At 35.0% G+C, this 22,573-nt stretch overlaps 1 protein-coding gene across 9 annotated transcripts in view; it reads left to right on the plus strand.

Moving 5' to 3' along the window:
• LOC105676570 (forkhead box P) overlaps positions 1–22,573 on the plus strand; it is a 286,205-nt gene that overhangs the window by 38,823 nt on the left and 224,809 nt on the right. The window contains exon 1 of one of the 9 annotated variants that reach the window (XM_067356017.1): positions 1,539–4,767. The exons of the other annotated variants lie outside the window; for them this stretch is intronic. The gene's annotated coding sequence lies outside the window, so the exon portion shown is untranslated. Of the gene's footprint in view, positions 1–1,538; positions 4,768–22,573 lie in introns of those variants that run through there. 9 annotated transcript variants of the gene reach the window in all.

The raw sequence follows: 22,573 nt of genomic DNA on the forward strand, positions 1-22,573 counted from the left end.
AATCGCAGAAGTTGATCGCTCCAAGCAGAGAAGGTGCGTTGCACTTAATGACGATTATTTTAACGATCCAGAAATGCCAGTCATTAATTTTATTAGGCCGTTTCACATTATATCCCTCATTCCGTTTCGATGATGACTGGCGAATCATCATACGTTAAGTATCTTCGATTATAATCTCCACGAGGATCTTAACAAGTCACTTGCCGTTTTACGACTTGTGTTTTTCATACTCGAGCTAAAATTTTATACGTCGATATAAATACAAATGCGAATACATGATAGCAAAATCGATTACGATCATGAATTATGTCGTAATTCTGAAAATTGACGCTGACCAAAATTATCAAAGGTGTTCAAAAGAATCTAGAGCGGAATATATTTTAAAATTGCAGGAAAAATTTGATTTAAAATGCGTATATTATTGACCAACAAAATTTATTTGGGATTGAAATTTTTGGCACATTTTTATATCAATATTTTTCTTATTAAAAATGTAAAGTCCTAAATATTTTCCTTAATATCAAATATTTTTCTTAATATCACAAAACAGAATTGATCGACAATGATTTCAAAATGTATTGGGTCAATAAAAATTACGCAAATAATTTACGTAAACATCATAAGAAAGGCATAAATAATTAGGATATAAGCAATTTGCTCATGTTAAACGATTCTCTCGTCACTGGCTTAATGAATACGTATCGCGTAATTTCTATTGATGTTGCGACCTCAATAAATGCCGGGGAGCGCGGCGAACACGCTTCTCTGACACGTTCACAACGATCTATTAATATCGCGGATATCTCATATTAGACATAGAGACGTAAACAACGTGTCGAACACGTTGTTAATCTGATAATATAGGCACACGCATCGGCACGCGCCGTTTCGAAGCGCCAGGCTTTAGCCTTCGCGGGCGCTTAATGAGATTAAAGGAAATTTTCGTCACGCAAACCTACTCATCGCCAGTCAAACGTAAAAAAAGTTTCCCAAGACTGAAACAAATGTTTTTTTTTGTTGATCAGATAATATGGACTTATGCAATAAACAAGTATCATAATTTATTAAGTTGTTGTCTTGATGCGAGATTTTATATCGGAATAAAGATCAAGGATTTACAAATTTGATTTTTTTTCTATTATTATCCTATTTATTGTATTAATTATTTTATTGTATTATAATAATATATATATCATAATATTACAAGAAAACAATTGAACAAAAAATATTAACTTAACGTAACGTTTGTTTGGAAAAAAAAAAAAAATATATATATATATATATATATATATAGATATGTAAATATATATTTCCAATTTAACCACAATTATCTATTTTTAAAAATGAAAGACGTAAATAATAAAAAATATATATAATATAATGTTAAAAATATGCCAATGATAGTCACAAACACGCTAGGTTGATAATAGTTGTTATAATTAGAACTTGTTTTGTGAGCTTAGAATTAAAATAACAAATATATTTTTGACTTGGAAATGAGTATTTTTTTCTTACCTAAGCTACTAAATGATATTTTTTGTTCTAGTTTAAACACAATCATTCATCGCATTAGATATTTTAATGCTTGTTGTGTTGTAATGAGCAAAACCTGACAAAATCTCAAATTTTTTAAATTTATTAACACAAATACAGTTTACGTTTTAGCTTACGTTTTTTTTTTACTTTATACAAAGCTAAAAAAATAATGTGTTATTTTACGAGCAATAGGCATAACGATCTACTTCTTGATGATATGCGTGTGTATATTTAATAAGAAAGTGCGACATATCTAGCACTCGTCTGTATTGCGGAGTCTATAACTACTATAAAGTCAACACACGTAGTTAATTGCCGTCCGTTACTATTACTTCAAGGGACGGCACTATATGACTTTGTCTACCTTCCGTCGTAATTACAGGCTATTTTGTATGAATCGTACTTTGGCGTCGTTTACACTGTGTTTTATATTTTATTTCGATTATGATGGCCTTCTTATTATTACTACGGTATCAGTCAGGTTTCGATGTAGTTTAATCTAATTGAAAGCTTATACACTTGCGCATAAATATATAAACTGGGATACTTAAGTAAAAATACATCAATTTCAATGGATATTCGAAATGGGGGAAAAAATGCTTAGATATACTAAATAGTTTGATTAATATCGTATTAATATTTATAGAAATATAATACTATACTTACCTACATTACACGCCTAAATGTCACAATGAAAAATCGTAAACATAGCAACGATTAAATGACATTATTGTTTTGAATATATATGTCACTTATTTTATCTAACATAAGCTGATTTGCCTATTTATCTTGATATTTTTATGAATTTAATTATTTCTGGTAGAGAGAAATATACCAAAGATTTCAATATGCGTAAAATAATAATCAACCAATTTGTAGAATAAAAGATACATAAGTACAGTTTGCAGTTTGCGAAGTTAATTACGAGTTTTGTCTATGTAGGTCATATACACTGGCTGACATTCTATATATGACGATATTCGCAAAACAAGCAGCAAATGCTGAATTGTCAGAATTGATAAATTGTTTTTTATGCTATTATCACATTAAAATTTAAAAAATAAAACTTAGATAATTATTATACATTTTAGTGGAGAGACTGATACGTACTCGTTATAACTTGGCACACACACAGCGCAAAAAACTACACTGCTTTGACATTTTAGGATTGAACACCGCTTTTACAAACACAGCACTCACAAAGAAAAATGATGAAAAATACAATGTAAATTTCACGAGTTATCTTTCTCAATGAATTCAAATTAAATATCATTGCAAGGAATTCGAGTCTCATCAAAGTCTCAAAATATTACAACAAAAGAGTCGTTGTATAATAATTATTGTATCTCAGCGCTTAGTTTCGAAAGCACACACTCTAGATAAATTATCTAGTTGGCGACCCAAACGAAGACTGTACAACATTTCATTAAGACGTATCCGCGCTTTTTAGATAGACTGATAATTTTATCAGTATGATAGTGTAAACCGGGCTTTATTCGGCACCGCGAATATATACGTCGTCGCGTCGCGACGGATAGAAAGAGGCAGAACGAGTGAGAAAGAGAGAGGACGGGAGCGAAAGAGAGCGGCACAAGAGACCATCAATGATACAAACAAAGAAGGAGAATGATAGAGCGCAGAGGGAGAGGGAATTGCGCGGGTCGTCAGTGCCAGGCCGCGAGAGGGGTGGGAGCCGCGGGTTCGGGAGGGGGAGGGAAACGCGTAAACAGAGAGTCAACATGTAAACAGGCCACTCGCGAGACAAACAACGTGGGGGCCGCGGGCTGTTCGCCGCCGAACGAGGCAAGCAGGCAGGAGGCAGGCAGGCAGGCAGGCAGGCAGGCAAGCAGGCTTGTGCTCCGATCGCTTCGTCGCTGTGCGCTCCGTTTTCCGTGCACGCTTGTTCGTTCATCGGTACCGTATCGCTCCGCGTGTTTGACTTATCAAATCGCGCGCGCCGCAAATCGAGCGGACCCGTCAGACGATTGCAGCTTGCGCGGGATCTTCGAGCGGCTGAGGCTACAGCGGCGGCGATTCGAAAAGCCGTGAAATTCAGAAGTGAGATAGATAGAGAAGAGAGATAGAGATAGAGAAAGAGAGGGAAAGAGGGAGAAAGAGAAGGAGAGAAAAAGACAGTGCTGATCGAAACCGCTCGGAATGGCTTGATGAATCCAATTCAACCGATTTCGCTGGTGCCAAGAAAGAGAAAGAGAAGAAGATAATTAACATTTCTGTTGATAACGCGCTTCACGCTACACGTGAATTTTTGATGGCGCGATGAAAACGTCAACGTGTGTTTTTGACGTGTCGAAGTGGTTCATCGAATTCATCGCTATTCGGAGTGATCATGTGCAAGAATTAATGAACTGTTTGCTTAATTAATCATCCAGCATGATAATTGTACGAAAGTTAGTGCGATGGTAATTTTATGATAGTGCAAAAAAAGGAAAAAACTACGTTACGTACTCGAACATTATCCGAAAGTACGCGAAATTTCAAATAAATTTTTTAAGTTTTCCGAGCTCTGTTTAAAATTAATTTGTGAGTGAATTAGTACGCACGACATATTTTGATGCAATATTTCTTTACGTCTGTGCACGATGATAAATAATTACAAACCAGTTTAAAACAAATATCACTGATTTTAAAAGCATTTTTCCCATAATATACTTATATTAAGCATTTTTCCAATATACTTATAGTTCCTGTTTAACTAGCATTTCATTTATTTATTAAAATACACGTCTTTTAACAATTTTTCTACCAAGTTTGAATAATAAGAAGCACAAAAGTTTTAATATAAAATAAGCATCAGTCGTTTAAAAATGGTGATAAACTAATGTTTGTAAGAACTTGTTATGTTTTTTATAGATTTTTTGCGTAAACGTAAAAACGTTTAGACTGTTAAAGCCGTACGATTTAAAATGCAGTCAGTGTTAATCTTTAGACCGTTGGCTGCAACGCTTTTGTGATGTTAATTTGTTGAGTGACAATAATCGAAAACATATTAACGAAGTGCGATGTGATATGAAAACAGGAAGATTCGATAATGAGCAATAGATGAATTTACAATTACTACTCACTGCGTCAGTAACGCGTGTTGTGTTGCGCACTGTCTGTGAATGTGTTATAGGAAAAAAGTGGTTGCATTAGTGAGGAATACACGCATTTTCCCCATGAGGACTGTGAAAGACGCAGGCTTCCAGGGAAACGCATGCTCTCGATGAACTGGTAAATACATTTTGTCATTAAATTATATACATTTTACCACAGGATTATGATAAATTGGTATTTTAATATAAGCTATGAGAAGTGTCAAGAATTGAAATAAAAAATGCACAACTATATAAACTTGGAAAAATATTAACATGCAAAAACGCTTGTTAACTTTAATTGATATTAATCGCCAATATCTAGATTATTGCACGCTGTGGAAAATAATGCAAATATTAAGTAGTATGAATATGATAATGGCTCATTAATTATCAACTCATTTGCATTTTTGAACTGAGGGATTCGATATCAAGTAATTGAATACTGACTATTGCCGATGCGCTAAAAGCAATTTCTTATCACGTATACGTATATTGCCGAACACTCTGTACACAGTTGATGCCAAAAGGTTACTATCAATGTGCGTATTTTGCGCGAACGTTTTTACTAGTGAACACATATTGCGAACTGCATTTGATCTTGCAAAAAGTTTTATAAATTATTTTACAAAAAAAGTCAAAGAGACATTTTCAATTGATTTGGGAATCAAAAAAGTTTTGTTACTTTTTGTTGACTTTTTCTTAGTACGAGAATAGTAAAAAAAAAAAAAAATAACTTTTAAACTTACTTTCGTATTTAGAATAGTAATTTGACTTAATTATTATTTTAAAAACATATAGTCCAAACAAATTCCTTTCGGCCGTCTTAATTTATTGCGTTTTTATTTATCAATTTTTTTGTGTCGCTTTACACTTTTGGTTTTTTCCATTATATATAAATTCAGCAAAAAATATTGAAAAGTTTACTGTGTAAAATTTTTATTTATCGCCTTTAACACTGTGATCAATTTTCTCGTCTAATAAATGTTACAATGTTCTTTCGTGTTTCGTTATATTTATGAAACAAGATAATTGATAAGTTATCTGAAGCATAACTATTACAAGCAGCCGCATATAGTATGTGCTATTTATTTCCGGTCTAAGCATAAATAAAAGTTGCATGAAGGCCGTGATTACGTGAACTTTGCTCTTTGCGCCGAGTACATCGCGGTACAATGTAATCGCTCCGAAATTTGCGATGCAAGCAACACATACTGTATGGCATCTGCATTTGCGTTACCGAGAACTCGATTACCTTAGCACGAGGAAATCAGAGGCGATAATGTTTCCTCAGGAGCAATCGTCCCGATGATGTCTGAGAAAATGGAAATTGCTGTTAATGCAGCTAGTAACCTGTAGAGGAATTATTCACGTATTGGTGGTCACTCGCGTGAATCATTAGCTTTTTGCCGCGAGTACCACTATGAGTAAGCAATCGTTACCCGCGGCTTTTATTAAGATTTATGAGACGTTATATACGCACGTTCTCTAATTGCGCGCTCGCGCAAGCACCTTTTAAGAAGACTGCCCGGCGCGTCCATTATTCGCTTATTATCGCGACTAGCTCGCGCTCATAAATCGCCGATCCTGCAAACACTTTTCTGGGTATTCCAAATTTAAGAGCGGCCAATTAATTATCGACCCAGCCAGGCCTCCAACCATTGCCTGTCCGTCTGCCAATTCGAGGCATCCGACTCGCGAGGCGAACAGCGCATCGCGTTGCATCGTCGAAACTGGAGCGCGAAAAGAAAGTGTTGAAGAGAACTGTAATATTACACCCTGATAAAAAACATCTGAATATGAATCAGCATTTATTTATTTCTTGATATCTATTTCAAAATTTAGCGCAGCCTATTTCAGTGATATAAATTTGTGAGAAAACTAGTTTCTTCAACTTGAAGATTTTTTTCAAATTCTTCAAAAAGAGTATGTCAAGATACGCATTGTGCAAAGCTGTTCCATCTTTAACAATGTTAATCCAAGTTTTGTTTTCAACTTTTTTTTAATTTATTGCTCTTATGATTTTGAATATCTTAAATATCTGAAAATTATGAATAAGATTGTGCTTTCATTTATATGTATAGTATTTATGTACGTCTGCTTATATGAGTAAGAGTTAAAAAAATATACTGAAATAACAAATAATTAATACGCTATTTCTGGATTAGTAACTATATTTATTAATGTCTATTTATATACTACAGCAATTTTAATGATATATACTTGAACGAACATCGATAACTTTATTCCGCGTTCTCGCACCGTTTATGGAATCTGGTGCGGCAACGTGTGTATATACGTGCAGATGTGTAGCAGCTAAATCAATTGGAGTTCGACGTTGTCGACCGTTTGATTCTAGCGTATTAGGAACATTTAATTGATTGATTTGAAGTAATTGATTCTCCTTTAAAAGCCTTTAATTTCTCTTTTGCCTCCTATAAGAAAATATGTACACAGAGAATTTTTGCATAGAAATTATTGTATAATATAAAGGCCAATAGCAAAGATCGATTATTGTACAACTGGACACATGTGCAATAATTATAATATCATATAGCCACACAGTGATGTTAAATAGATATGTAGAATGTGGGATACACGATAAATAGATTCTCTTTTTCGATAAATTTGATTTCGAATGTAATAATCTCTTGTAATAATGAAAAGATAAATAGTGGCAAAAGCGTGTGAATTAATTATGACAATCTTGTGAAGCCTCTTTTATAATTCGATTATAATGATAGGTAACGAAAAATGTTTAATTCATATCCATAAAAAAATTGAAAGGATTGACATACAGTACAAACACATACATTATACAATATATGGATGCTGCAAAGCGGAAAGTTTACGTACACGGAATACTTGTGGCACTAAAAGATTCGAGAGATCTCGCGCACCTGTCCCTCTTGACGTTATATTGATGTTTAATAAACTATTGCGGGGCTGTTTAATAACGTTTTAACTATCGATCCCGCCGCGTCAGCCGGATCGATCACCGACGAGAGTTCGATTCAAGCGCAATGAGAGAAAACGTTTAATTGGATCGGTCGTCGATTTGATCTCGTTGATCGAATCTGAACAGTTTAACGATTCGTGCCAGACGATTAATCGGCAAAATTCGTGCTGCAGTCTTGTCTGGAAACGCGGAGCCCGCAAATCGTTCGTAATTATTTATTGTACCAACGTCCATACAACACAGGGTCAAGCATTCAAACGTCAAATTAAAACCATTACTTCTCAATCGTGATCAATCTTTGTGAAAGACAGTTATTGTTCGTTGGGAATGATTCAAGCAGATTAGCACATTAACGTTGTGAATATTAAGAGGAAAGAAGGAAAAGCATCCACGCCTTGGCTCTTTGCAATTTTTATTATCATCCCGCTTCTAATTAATATATCATAGTTAACACATTTATTTATATATTTCACATGTTTTGTACACGGATTGATTTCTAAGTTATAACAAAGTTTGAGTACAGTCTCTTGTTTTGTTCCTTTTGCATTTCAAACTCATTGCAATTTCTCTATGCAAAAGAAATGCATTTTCACCTTCTTTCACTCCAATCCACCCCTGAAAATTTGTTCGGTACTGAAGAATTAACTAATAATACTCAGAGATTTATACTGTTAAAGATTTATAATATTTCAAAGCAGATTGTGTTGCCAGCCGTGTAAACTTATTGCGTCACGTAATGACGCGTGTAAAAACAAAATGGCCGTAAAAGCATTATTCAGGCAACCAGTATTTGAGCGATGACAGAGTAATTTTTAAACAAACAAACGTACATAAAATGCATACGATTCCTTGTGTTAACAGAACTAAGATTACTTAAAGTGGGTTTCCATTAGTTGTGCTGCAAGTTACGACTGTTTTATAGCCAAAGATAAGAAGTTAATCTTATTTTGTTTATAGCTGCATGTCATATAGTTTTACGGCAGAGTTTGTATTGCCTTAGGGTAACACATGTCTTAGAATAACACATATTTTAGGATAATGCGCGCAACTTTTGAAAATCGTTTTGTATCTTTGAGATTGTGGAGACAAGAATAGAACGTAAAAACTTTATCACATATTTTTTCTTTTTTTTATTAGACATGTGTTTTCTTACAACAATAAATATATTTAAGTAAAGAAAAAGAGAAAATAATTTTTTAATTTGTTCATTTTAATGCATTTATAAGCGAGAGTATAAATTTTTTTCCGTTTCTTCAATCTCGTACGATCACGCTCAGTCTGTACTTGTAGATCTTCGCAGGGAGTAGGATACATTAAAAAGTGTTTGCGAGCAGCATCGAGTAAACAGATGGTTATTTATAGCCAAGCTGTGCGTCGACTAGTAAGGTGAAGCGAATAACGGGGAAAACCGCGAGGCTTCGCCGTGCATTCAAAACTCTGTCACGGAGTTGAGGAATTGCCGTCATTCCTCGCAATTATTTCTTGAATTAGCCGGATTGCGGAATGATTGAGTCCATTCGCATGCAAAATAAAATTGCTTCAATCATACGCACGGAGCGATTCGTACATCTCGGGTTCATCTCTCGGCGGTTCCCGTTAAACTTCATTACTTTCCTACTTCGATAAGTATCAAGCATCACCTCACAATGAACGAATGAAATATAGGAATTTGTTTCCCGCTGGAATTATGCCACATCGAGGAGATTTGTGTCTCTCGACCTTCATATATAACCGAATGCATTAAAGCAAATTATCTTACTGCAGAATTAGATTCATAAATGTGTTGCGGAAAATCAAGTGTAGAGAGTTCTTGTTACAAATAAATCATTACAGCATTTTCTAATTTAAAGAAATTTTTTTATCTTTTACGTGTAGCCAGCTTTTTCCATATTTAACTTTAATTTACTTCAAGATATTAAAATATACGATAAATGTTAAATAAATGTACAAAATTATCTTTTAATATTTCGTCATTCGCTGATGTGACTCGTCAACGAATCATTATGATATAAATGTACTCGCAAAAATCTCAAAATTTGAAATTATCTCCTTTTTGCGAAACTCGTTCGTGTATCATTGAGGAAAAAAACTAGAATTCTGATAGAAGATTTTTAAATTGCCGCGTGTATATTACATAGGAAAAGAGGAGAAAATTACTATATTTCCCAGTATAGTACATATATATAAAAAAATTATGGTGATGAGAGAGACTGACAGTGACGTGAAAATGCCATTACTTCGTGACATTTAACGTTTAATCGGTTGTTTAATAAGCAGAGGAATCACAATATAAGTATTTGCAATCAAACAATTGTCATGTATCAAGTTGTTATTAAATCTGTGATATAAAAATGTATCGTAATAACGTGAATATAATGTGTAATAGTGTACAGCCTCTTCATAATGACGTCTTGACGCAACACTCTCTTGTATAGAAAAATAGTTGTATACAATGCCAAGATTCCATCAAGGCAAGAAGATCATGGGGATAAATCCAAACGCGTGCGAATAGGAATGAAAGATGACACAAAGATACCCGAGTCAGTCATTGACGCGCGCATCACATAATAATCATTGGCCGTCTGATCGTCATGACCGCAAAAACTTTCTTTGGTGCCGCTCAATCGCTGCAACGTGTCGGCGTTTTGCATCTTTCTGCCATACAGCGTCAGCTGCAAATGTAGTTTCCAGTGTAACAAATTTACTCAATTCCCATCTTGAATAATTCGTCTAGGAATGACGTTGCTATTAGCCGATGTGTATTGTTTGGCACTAGTAATGAAACTACGATTATACACGTAAAACATATTTTTCCAACATTTATTTCTCAAATTTTCGAAAAATGTGACAATTTCAGTTACATTTATGCAGGCATTTCTTAAATATTGCAAACATTACTTGAAAATTAGCGGTAAAAAGTAATTACTTTTTAATTAATATAATTGCAGACACTTGTCATTTATTCAATCTAGGATAATGTAGTGTGACAACTCATCGATACATATTCACAAGATATATAAATGATTATAAGATTATCAAAAGAAGAGAATGAATTTTTTCGTTAGAGAAAAAGAGGGAATATATTTTATAAAATTGTTTATATACAATATTTTTTTCATCAATAGTTATTAAAGTATTAAAACCCTAAACATAATTTGTTCCTCTGAAATTAATTCTTTATCTTTTGCTTCGTAATTAACATAGAAATTAATTTCGTTGAATATATTTACATACATTACTGTACATAGTCTTTTAAGTTAATAAATATAATCTCTATAGAAAAAGTGACGCACATAGAGGAAGGTTAATTCTGCATGAAACCTCAATATGCCCTGTTTAACGGTAACATCCACGTCGCGCGTCAAGGGACACGTTTATGCAAATTCGACGGAAGGTATTGTCACTCGGTGAAGAGCAAAAAAAATGCACGCATCAGCTGAACAAAAGCCGCTGCAGCGACAACGGCGCAAACAGCATTGGGCAAACAACTGATACAGGCGGAATAAAGAGAGACGGTCGTTTAAAGATTTCATTGAACTGCCACGATAATGGACACCGCAGGCACGGCGGCGCAGCACAGCGCGGCGCGCCACGCTACGCGGTTCGTATTATCAAAAGAAACTATTGTCGAGCTGTTGTTAACAATGCGCTGTTATTAAAGCGTGTCCCCGCGACAGCGCGCGCGGACACTTCGCGTCGCGCCGATTGTGTCGCGGAAAATCGCGAGCGCGGTATGTGTCGCGTTCTCTTTCGTACCTCCGATTTTCCGCAATTGACCTTGAGCCGACCTTGCTCTCAGCTGACAACCCGACCGCGCGCGAATCAGCTGTGCAAAGCTCGCGACGTCACCTGCGGGTAGCCGCGACCTCGCCTTATGAAGGTCGCGAAAAAGTGTATTTCGGCGCGTTCGGTGCACAGTGTGCCACACGTGCAAGCTCGCGCTCGCGATGCTTCACGATTGTGGGATTAGCGCAGCTGCTAGCAGAGCTACGGTGATGCGGTAAGGCTATTTTTATGCTAACTAGTTTCGATTAGACGTTTAACGTTCGGCTGTGGGTAGGGCGATGGGAGATCCGATAATCGCTGAGTTTTCAGAGGACGAGAATTATTTTAAGACATTTATCAACACTAAATAGATCTAATTGTAAGTTAAATGCTGTTTGTGCAAAGTTCGCAGATCTATTATTTTTGACGTTACCATGAGCAATTCATTAATCTTTTCCGATCATCGTTATTAAAGATTTAATCTTTACCTTTTATTATTTTTTCATATTTGATCAAATCGACATCAAATTAGAATTTTTGTTTTATGATTTAATATACATGTACAAGATGAAACCATTGGAAAGGTGTCAAAAGTAAATTGCTCTAACTTTTCAACGAATGGACAAAACAAACTGAATTAAACGTCATTTTGTAGAGGAAACCCGTCAATTTTATTACATATAGTACAAAAGAAGTATACAATGATTAAATTATTAAAATAAACATGATAAAAAAACGCTACAAATCTATCTGGCCGTTCAGTAATAAATATCACAGGAATTGGCACAGAAACTCCAAAATTTTTGAAAACTGCTGGAAAAATATCCTGAATGCATCTTCGAATACTCTGTTTTAGTTTATCAGTGTTTTCCGATGAACAACACTTTGAAAATATTTATCGCTGAGCGCCCAGATAAATTTGTAGCATTTTTTATCATGTTTATTTTAATTGCTTAATTATTGTATATTTTTTTATTCATAAAATTGACAGGTTTTTTCTACAAAATAACATTTAATTCATTTCATTTTGTTCATTTGTTGCAAAGTAATAACAATTTACTTTAGACACCTTTTTAATAGTCACCCTATACTATAATTTTTATATATATTAGATTTCAAATTAATTAAATTTATAATTTATTTTTTTGTTATGTTTTTCTCTGTAAATATACATATATTAGAATATTTTTGTTGTTTTTATAATTTTAATTTTTATCTTTTTGAAATTATATAGAAACAATCTTAAATGTTCTATTTTTTTAACGCATTTTTATTCAAATAATTTAAGTTTTATTTTTAATTTCTTTCGTGAAAGTGTGTTATATTTTAGTTATTTGTAAAATATGCATTTCTATAATATAAATATCCAAAATATAAAACATAAACATCCAAAATGTTATTTTGTTATGTTTAAAAGGTGCATTTTAAATGTTACATTTTAACAATGCATTTCATTACATTTTTATTATTTTTCGAAATATATTTGGGAATTTTAAGTACACCAAATTATCGAACATTAGTTCATGATTATTATCGGAATTAAAATTTTATCTTGAAAGTATCATGTGACTATTTCTACGCGAGCAATCAAGCAATTTCTACTCTTTCCAAAATGTATTACAATTATTTATTAAGAGCACTATCTGTTACGTATATCGACGAGTCATGCCACTACGAAGCGGCGCTTTGCACGCCTCGCATGCTTCGTAGTTGTATCATTATCATCGCTTTTCTATAAATAAAATCACGCTCCCTGATAAAATCCACGCGCGTGGTCATTTGAAGCACGAGATTTACAGAGTCGCGTTGTATAAATAGCCGGCAATCGCGTCTCGTTGTGATGTCGGGCCGTATAGTTCGCACGCATTTGATCGCTTCCTTTCTCTTTTGTTTCCAATGGAGATTAATCGTTTGTTCCTGCATCGTTTCGACTCGCAAACAAAGCAGGCGCGCTATTCAAACTTGGAGTGGAACGACTTTCGATCCGACGTCGATTTGTGTCGTCCGTTCACGTTGCCAGCGCCGTTCGACACTCATTAATTCGTATTGCGTTGCAGTAACATTTTTTCACGCTATTTAGAGAGCAAGAAGTTAAGGATAAATCTTACGATGCAATTTCTTAATGCAAATGATGTATAGTGTTGTGACTGGTGAATAAAATTATCTTTTGCATTTAGAAATTAGCTAAGTTTATAATTTAAAAATTTAAACTATAAAGAATTTTTTTTTTAACTGAATAAAATTGTCATAAATATGTTTGATAGACAATATAAAAATTTATGGTGGCGCAAAAGTGTGTAACAAAATTGCTAAGATTAGTATATCTTCTTTTTATAATACTACTGTTTTAGTAAAAATTACTTTTAGGTAAAATAAACTTATTTCAAAATCTTCTAGGTTGTTAAAAGTTTCACGTAGCAAAATATAAGAAATAATTGATATCTATTTATTATCACACGTGTATAATCTGCGTCAATCGTAATTAAGTTCTGTTGCAATAGAATTTATACCAATCGTACACATTTCTATACCAGGTCCACGTTTTTCTCCGAATCTCGAGAAATATTACAACTTTTCCGCGACAAACAATATATTACAAAAAATTGCTGTAACAAGGAATACAAATGATCTAATTTTCAAAGCATCCCCGGGGCATCGAAAACTTTTTATTTTGCATTTGCCACATTCTCATCATAAAACTAATCTGGAGAGATGTAATAGATCAATGTTTGATATTCAAAGTTCGATGACCCGAGTATTGGTATTGGTATTACCTCTGGGAATACCAGCCCAATCAATAAGCTGAAAATAACAAAGTCATGGCGTCATAGTACGCTCTCAAAGCCATCCATGCTTTGAAAAGTGAGCAGAAAAGGTCTACAATTGACATGTATCGTTTGTAAGTTCTGTTTAAGCTTGTATCTTTAAATTTCTTTTCATTTGTTTTCTTATATTTTTTTTGCATTCAACTTGATAACATTATTTCGAGATCATTAAAAAGTATATTGTAGACAAATTCTTTGAAATTTATAATAAATTTTTCTTTAGCGACACGATTGAGAATTATTATCTTGCGGAATTTTTCAATATTTAATATTAAATCTCTCAGCAAACAAGTTTCAAATAAAATTTTTGTAAGGTAAACTGAATTTAAAATTAACTGAAAAATGAAATTTTGCTATTTATTTACATCTCTGAATCTATATATATATATGTCTGTGTGTAAACCCGATTTTATTCTTGATGGGAAAATATCCGTAATTAGATCGTTTTGATTCGTGAAACCGTTCCTAAAATCTAACACACTATCCATTAAAATATTTTTAGTAAAATACGTATGTTAAGATTAATAAAAACTCATAAATATAAATAAATTATAAATATAAATAAATTATAATTGAGATATGTATAATAATGTATTAATAACAATTGCTTCATATTTTACGGTTATAATAATGTTTTGAAAATAACTCAAATTTATGGCAATTAATTAGATCTTTATTACACTTGGTGATAACATTAGCTTTGTTTTCTTGTCATTTCGAGTTTATGAAAGGCATTATTATATTAATTTAATTCATTATTTTATACACAGTTTAATATTTTTATATATATTTATCTTTATATTATATTTAATATGATATTTATTTATATTTATCTGTGTCGAATTCTTATTTTCATTTTGTGCTGATTTCTTTTATTCGTAAAGTCCTCGATAACAACATTAAGAGAAGTATTTTTCTCCCCATTTTGGGGACTCTTAACAATAGTTCCTACAACATGAATCTACGAAGTAGCAGCCCATGCGTGTCGCAGTCGATTTTCCGGGCTTACCACATGTCACCGGCCGCCGCATTTTTCCCTAAGCTTTAAGGTAAACTCATTGTTTGCGCGAGCGTGCGGGCGCGCGCGGATACATACGACATTATAAACGCGTGTGTAAGGCTATCCTGGTGTCTCTATTCAAGAAGGTATTATGAAACTCCCTCGGAAAACGTACTCCGCTTTGTTTCACCTTTTATTTTGTTCTGCTTTAACTGGATGGTAGGAGCGCGAAATCTGGGCACACGTATGCGCACATTCACCACGCTACATGCGGCGCGCACACACTCAACGGCAAAATGTCGAATCGTCGTCTCGCGTCACTTTCGCTTTCTTTTTGTCGCGAGGAGAGTTTGACGAGAGGCACTCCGCGCCGGAAAAATTCCAACTTCAGAGTAATTCTAGTGCACGTTATAAACAGGGCTTTTCAACATCGCAGCACTGATCTCTTGAGCCTTAATCGTGTAGTATAAACGTACATTCCCTTAAGCGATCCTTGAAATTTTAAACTCTTTAGTATGTCGTTACAAAGCCGTCGAAAAAAATGTCTCGTGTGAATCTAAGAACTTTACGAAATAAATTCCAATTAAGCGTCTCTCTGATATTTGTAGTCATTTCTAATGATGATGCGCCAGATTAAAGATAATCATTTCTGCAACGTATTTATATCCGGATATTATTGACATAAAATTTTTATGTGCGTACCTTAATGTTTCCTTTTGTGAATGATAAAGTTTTTTTCACTAAGAACTCATTTAGGAGATACATTGTTATTTAAAGATATGATAATACAGTAATAATGTGATATCGAGAGCCTTCTACGTGATATTATCTCATTAATAAAAGTTTTTTCGATTGTCTAGCTGTAATGTTGCGATACAAATATATATTTAATTTTTATTTCAACGAAGCTTCCTGTAGACTTACTTTATCAATAACAAAAAGTGTTTTTAATTAGCCTTTTACAATTATTCATCGCATGATTCAACACGACGCTCATAATGACACGTGCTTAGCTAGCTGCTCTATAATAATCTATATATTCGTCGTGTACTAATGACATACGTTTAACATAACTATGTAGATAATCACCTAAATGGAAGAAGCTTTACTGTTTTCGTTACATATTCAAGTAAATTTTGATCTCACCATCTTTCATATATCGAAAAAATATCGAAAAATATCGAACTTGGTCATTGGGGCAAATAACCTCTAGTATGATATATACATATATATATTTTTCCACATATGTCTTACGTTATTCGTTTTCTTTCAAACGCACGCGTAAAATTAATCTGCTTGTTACACAGCGTGAAATTACCTTGTCCCATCTTCAAGTAACCATGAACATCTGCTGTTAATGCATCAGATACTGTTACGTTATATCTGTCGTGCAACATTGTGACGTTATAGGTTCAGCATTAAAAATAAAAGTATATTATTGTTGCAAATTGCACACTTTATCTTAACATTTTAATTTTATTATTTTATTAATTTATTATTTATTATATTTTTTATTTTTTTGATTCACACTTACGAGCATTTACCGAGTATTATTTCCGGTATCAAGAACATTAGTGCGATGACATTTTAGAACAATGCAGAGTGTTGTTTAATTCGATCTTCTTGGACTCAGAACCGGCTTGACGTGTTTCGTTCTGTCGGATTTAAGGGACGTATCACACATCATATCTTCGGTAGCGCGTGCACACGCACACATTCGCATTGTTTTCGAGCGTGCTCGTTCAATTGCACGTCCGATTGGCAACCGGCAATTTCAAACGAATAACTGCGCTCTGACGTGTATCGCGCTCAGAGTGCGCTTAACGCGCGTACAATGCGACGGTGTGAAGACACCTTAAACTGCGTACATTGAAATACTGGTTTAGAAATCATATGCATGTGTTCTCTTACGCAGAATAAGCATGCGTTCTTACGCCACGTCGTTTCTCCGTGCGTGTTGATATATTCACTCAACACGCGTATTGCACGAACGTAGAAGAGTATGTGTTGGTATATGTGTCACCGCGACAGCATTTCTGTCAGTCTTTTTGTTCCGGTATACTTACTTTCAACGCATGTAAATTCATATATACAGCGTGCGTGTACATACTTTACACCAAAGAAGATTTATATGCTCGTGAAATAACGCGTACGAATTTATATATGCAAATTATGCGGACGCATAAATTCGCACTTATCGCCGTTGATCGGAAAGAGCTAATGTAAGCTTGTTATTTACAGATGCAAGATTCGAATTGTATTATTGCCCTATATTTATACAGGATAATCATTGAGTGCTTTAACGGTCTTTGGGTGAAAACAAATCTATAAAAGTTCGACAAAGACAATTTTTCTGTCTTTCAAGTCTGTAATTATGGAAATTAAGATAAGCCAATTAATTGAACACATTATAATTAAAGTTTCCACAATAAAAAATATAATTGATATTTATATATATTTTTACATAACGCTTTCATATATTTTCTTTAAGAAAAAATTGTGCGGTAAGAATCGCCAGTGACAATATCTAGTTTCCGTAATAGATTAATTGAACGAGCTTTGGTCGTTTGCAAATTTAACTGAGTCACGCAATTACCTGAAAGGAGGATTTCCTGTTTAGGCTATGAGATTAAGTGGGTGTTCGTAGATACGCTCTATTCCCGCTAGCATTGTGTCGAATTACGCATGCTCCGCCTAATGCGCAGATTTAACAATTTCGCCAGGTCGAGACGTGCGATATGTCTTAAACACAAGATCGTTTTATCGCACGTTACGCGACGTATCGTGTTATAACGATGAGAGCGTGATCGACAGCGTGCGTTTTATTCGAACATCATTGAGCGAAAAAGCTGATCTTCTGTTGTAAATAACTCTTGCATATATATATATATATGTGTATATTTCATACACACGCATATAAAAAAATTGCGCTGACGTCAATGATGATTCCGCTTGTCTATAAACTGATATTGTTAGCGCAAAGAAATTTAATAATAAAAAAGTTTTTAGTGATTGCTATTTACATAAATGTCACTTGAATTCATGCATGATGCATGAGGATGTGCATATAAACGTAATATAATATCTAATCTGACGATAATTGCGATGACTACTTGTATGCAAGAAGATACAAAGTATCGTTATTTTTTAATACAAATGCGTTAGGACCTGTTATATGTACATCTATAGGTTAGAATAATACCATAAAACAATTTTTTTCTAAAGTTGCATTATGGATATATGAATAAAATCTTAAAACATAATAATGTTTTCTTAGAAAGTAAAAGTATAAATAGCAAATAAATTCTTCTTGCAACTGATTTTACGTTCAATATGTGGAAATGATTTTTGCTTTATTTGCATTTGATAAGGAATCGCAATTATTTTACACTTGCATATTTTAGAAAAGATTTTTCTACATATAATTAAAATTGTTTTTGTTTAAACTCTTTTTTCAAATAATCATAAATTTTCATAAAGCGTCTAGCGGAATCTTGAGCATTTAGCTGAAGCATCGAAGGACTTCCTGTGAAGGAAGTTCTTCCTTTATAGGATCATATTCCTTCACAGGAACATCCTTCGATCGAAGGAACATGATCATAAGCTGGCGATGGAAGGGTTTCGACAGAATCGCGTACAAAATATATTCGGTGGCCGATGTAACCCGGCACGCCGTATTGTAAGATTACGTAAATCATGTTAAGGAGCATCTTGCTTGGAAGGAATCCCATATATTATCCCGGCCCTAATATGCTCGTACGTGCGTGCATCCTTGATGGTACCCGGCTCCTTAAGATGACGCGATATCAACCCTTACATTCGTCCTTTGTCTTGAGCGTCTTATTTCCGGCTTACGTCCATCATGTACAACTTCGTCATGGTATAAATAGTAATGTTGTTGATGTGTTGCCACTCACATTACGGTAAATAATGTGAGAAATTTTCACGCGCATTAATATAAATTGTATTACTCAATATGTGTTTATACACAATAAAATGTAATATGTATACATATATATAAAATATAAAATAATATTATTCAACAGACGTAATATGCTTATTTGTTTGGTAATGAATTACTTTGATTATATACGTCTAAATGAGTGTGTATTAACATCTTTTAATTACCTATTTACTTCATATAAACTCATTATCTACTTGATAAATATTGCACAATAACAGTGCAGATTAAATATCTTTAATTGTTTGGAACTCGCTTGTTATGCACAATTACGGCATAATTTTTACAATTAGTTCACAAAATATTCTTCTCGGTTGTAAATATAATATGTTTAAAAATATTACTTATTTAATTAGTGTTGATTAACCAAAAATTGACGAGGAAAGATATCGAGAGGTACATTGAGAATCACTGCACCGTTTTACGCGACGAGAACCTCCGGCAAAGGGTTAAAGGAAGGGAGTGTAACTCTCCGTTATCTCGGCGTGCTTCCGTCGGACGGCAGGACCGGGGAAAGGAGAGGGGAGGGAGTTTCTCGAGGGTAGCAGAGAGACCGGGGGCTAGTTCTCCGGAGTCAAAAGAGGTCCGCAACGTTTTCATGATTTTCCCAGGCTAATTGTTATGCATGGCGCGCATCCCGGCCATTTAGCCTTTAAACTCCTCGACCTCCTCTCTCTTTCTTCGTGTTTCTCGCCTTCTCCTTCGCCCGCTCTCTCGCTCGTTGCGCCTTCCATTCTCCCCTTTGCACGTGTTTGAACGTACATGCGCGGCCGCCGATGCATTCCTCTTTCTTTCATCCGTGAGTGCCCAACTGTCTCCGTCTCTGTTTATCTCGCGGAATATTGCCCTCTCCCTCTGCACAATTTTCCGACTACGTCACTGAATTTCACATTTCTCCGCGTAGCACCGCGCTGCATCTCCTTACTTTTTATTTCTCTTCGCGGCACCGTGATAAGAGAGCGTGCGCATGCTTCCATACCTTCGAAAGAGCCAACTGCTTTGGCGTAGGGATGACGAGTAATCTGTGTGTGCTCGCGAGTAAATATCTTCGAGGATAACTGAAACTCTTCTAATTATTCTTGTTTTCAACGACTGCATACATAAATCTATCGTTGTTATTCCTATAAAACATAATAATTTTTACGATAATTAGAAATTAGAAATTAGAAACGGAAAAAGAGAATTTTCATATATCCAGTGATGCAGTATTATAAATTTTAGTCTTTTAGTTTCGCCAAAGTTGCGACATTCTCATGAATGTTACGTATCCTTTATCTGTAGATGCAAAACATCGTTATTCTTTAAATCGTGCCTCCAGGAATCGTTTTGCGTTACACAAACGTATCGCTGAATTATTACTAGCAGTCGCGCTCCGCGCAGATCGGTCATCGCGGTTTTCCTTATGGAATACACGCAGACCGTCGGTTGCGTGAGCAATGCAGTATTACTGTAAACTCTCGTGCGTTTCTCGGTTTGTCCCGCGCGTCGAGTGCATGGTATAACCAGCGTCGCGTGACGTCTCGCGTTATAGTCGATATACCTCGCAGCAAGTGAAGACATTAAATAACAAAGCACATATCGGTACGCGTCGACGTAAAGTCCGATTCTCGAATGCGACAACGCTGAGCGTTGCGTTGGCAAAATATGTTGAGTTTTTTTTATCTAATATCCAATTATTTGTTATCGGGTTTTTTTTTCTCGTATAAAAATGACCGTAAATTGCTTTTATAATACACAATATATTTTTCAAAACATAAACAATAATTTTGTTAATTTTCTCAATTTCTATGTTGCACATAGTTTTTCAATGCTTTCTTTAAGTTCTCGATGGCAAGTACTGTAAGAAACGTACATCGCTGATAAAAAAATGAACTCTTTTGCTGATTATAATATATCGATGATGAAAAAAGAGGGTGAAAGAAGGACATGTCGAAAAGATTGAAACCAACAAAGGCACAGGCCTACGTAAGGGATTAAACAGATTCTATTCGATTATCTATCCCGTGTACGAGAGGGCGCGTATTTACGCGTATATTTGAACACGGGCGCCGCCGTAATTTGGGGCATAATTCCTCGTTTGATCGCGCGATTTATCGTCGTTGTCAATGCATATGTCAACGCGATGGTTTCCCCGACAGCGGTATGAGGTATAAAGCGAAGCCCGTCATTTCCTTTGTAGAGGCGTGTTGTGCCCGATGCTAAGTTTAGCGTATCACGGCTAGGCTGCCTTCAATAGTAAATGACACTCGGATGCGGTAGTTTGCTGTGTTGTAACGATGACGATTTGCGACGCGACGCGTTGACATGATGCTTAAGGGAACAATGAAGAGCGATGCATTATCTTTACGTGGACGGGATGCGTAGCGACGTCATTGATTTGCATTTAGTACAGCGCGAACAGAGAACACAACGATCGCCGATCAAGTGTTTCAGAATCATCGTGAAATAAGTCAACGGTTTCATTAACAATTCTCTCGTTTTCGTATGCTCATTTAAGTTATTCAAGTACGAATTATTCATAACGATAACTCTGTCGACAAAAAATGTACGTATACCTGGATCGAATAAAATTGGAAAATAAAAACAAAATATTATATATTATATTATTATATTATATATGATTATTAAGACTCATAAATACAAATATTACGTTTTATTATTTTCAGAAACTTTGAAATAAAAATATTTTTAAATTATCGCGTTTTAACAATGCAATAATTCTGTAATTTTTACATGCAGGACTCTTCCCAATCGAATTTTGGTAACTTGATATGTAAGTTAATGCATCGTGAAAAATTTACGATACAAATAAATTACGGCAACATAATCCAACGGCGAGGCTCATGAACGTGTTGCCCGATGGCACTCCATAAAATCGCTTTCGTCTCGTTCCATTTTTGATACTTGATTCCCTCGGCTCCGACACTGTGTAATTACGACATCTAAACGATTTACGACGGAGGTGTGACGATGAGGGAGGAGTCCTCCGGCGTCGCGACGCCGCCGCCGCCGCCGCGTACAAACCGCATCACCGCGATGCGGACCTCGAAGAAGGGTTGAGCATGTCCGGTCGGGAAATAACTTTCTTACCTACTTACACCTTCATCTCCTGGGGCCAACTAACTACGAAACGCCTCGAAACTCCCCGCTTCCTATCGCATTGTGACGTTGCGGAAGATGTCGTTGTCTCTTGCCGGCTGAGTTTCTTGTTTCACGTTTCGACAGACCGCGACCTCCGTAAAGTTTCGACGGCTAAGACACGTCCCAAGTTTCGATGATCGCCGCAAGATTAGGAAGCGACTTCTTCACCGGAAGTGAGATTCACACGTAGCCGCCGCTTTGTCGCGATTTTTACCTTGGCGTATCTCTTCCATCGTAACGAATATTTCAACGTCGCGACCGCCAAACGAGAGTGTCGATGATATCATTAATCGC

Source organism: Linepithema humile, chromosome 5 (genome assembly GCF_040581485.1).
Source record: "Linepithema humile isolate Giens D197 chromosome 5, Lhum_UNIL_v1.0, whole genome shotgun sequence".
Classification (NCBI taxonomy): domain Eukaryota; kingdom Metazoa; phylum Arthropoda; class Insecta; order Hymenoptera; family Formicidae; genus Linepithema; species Linepithema humile.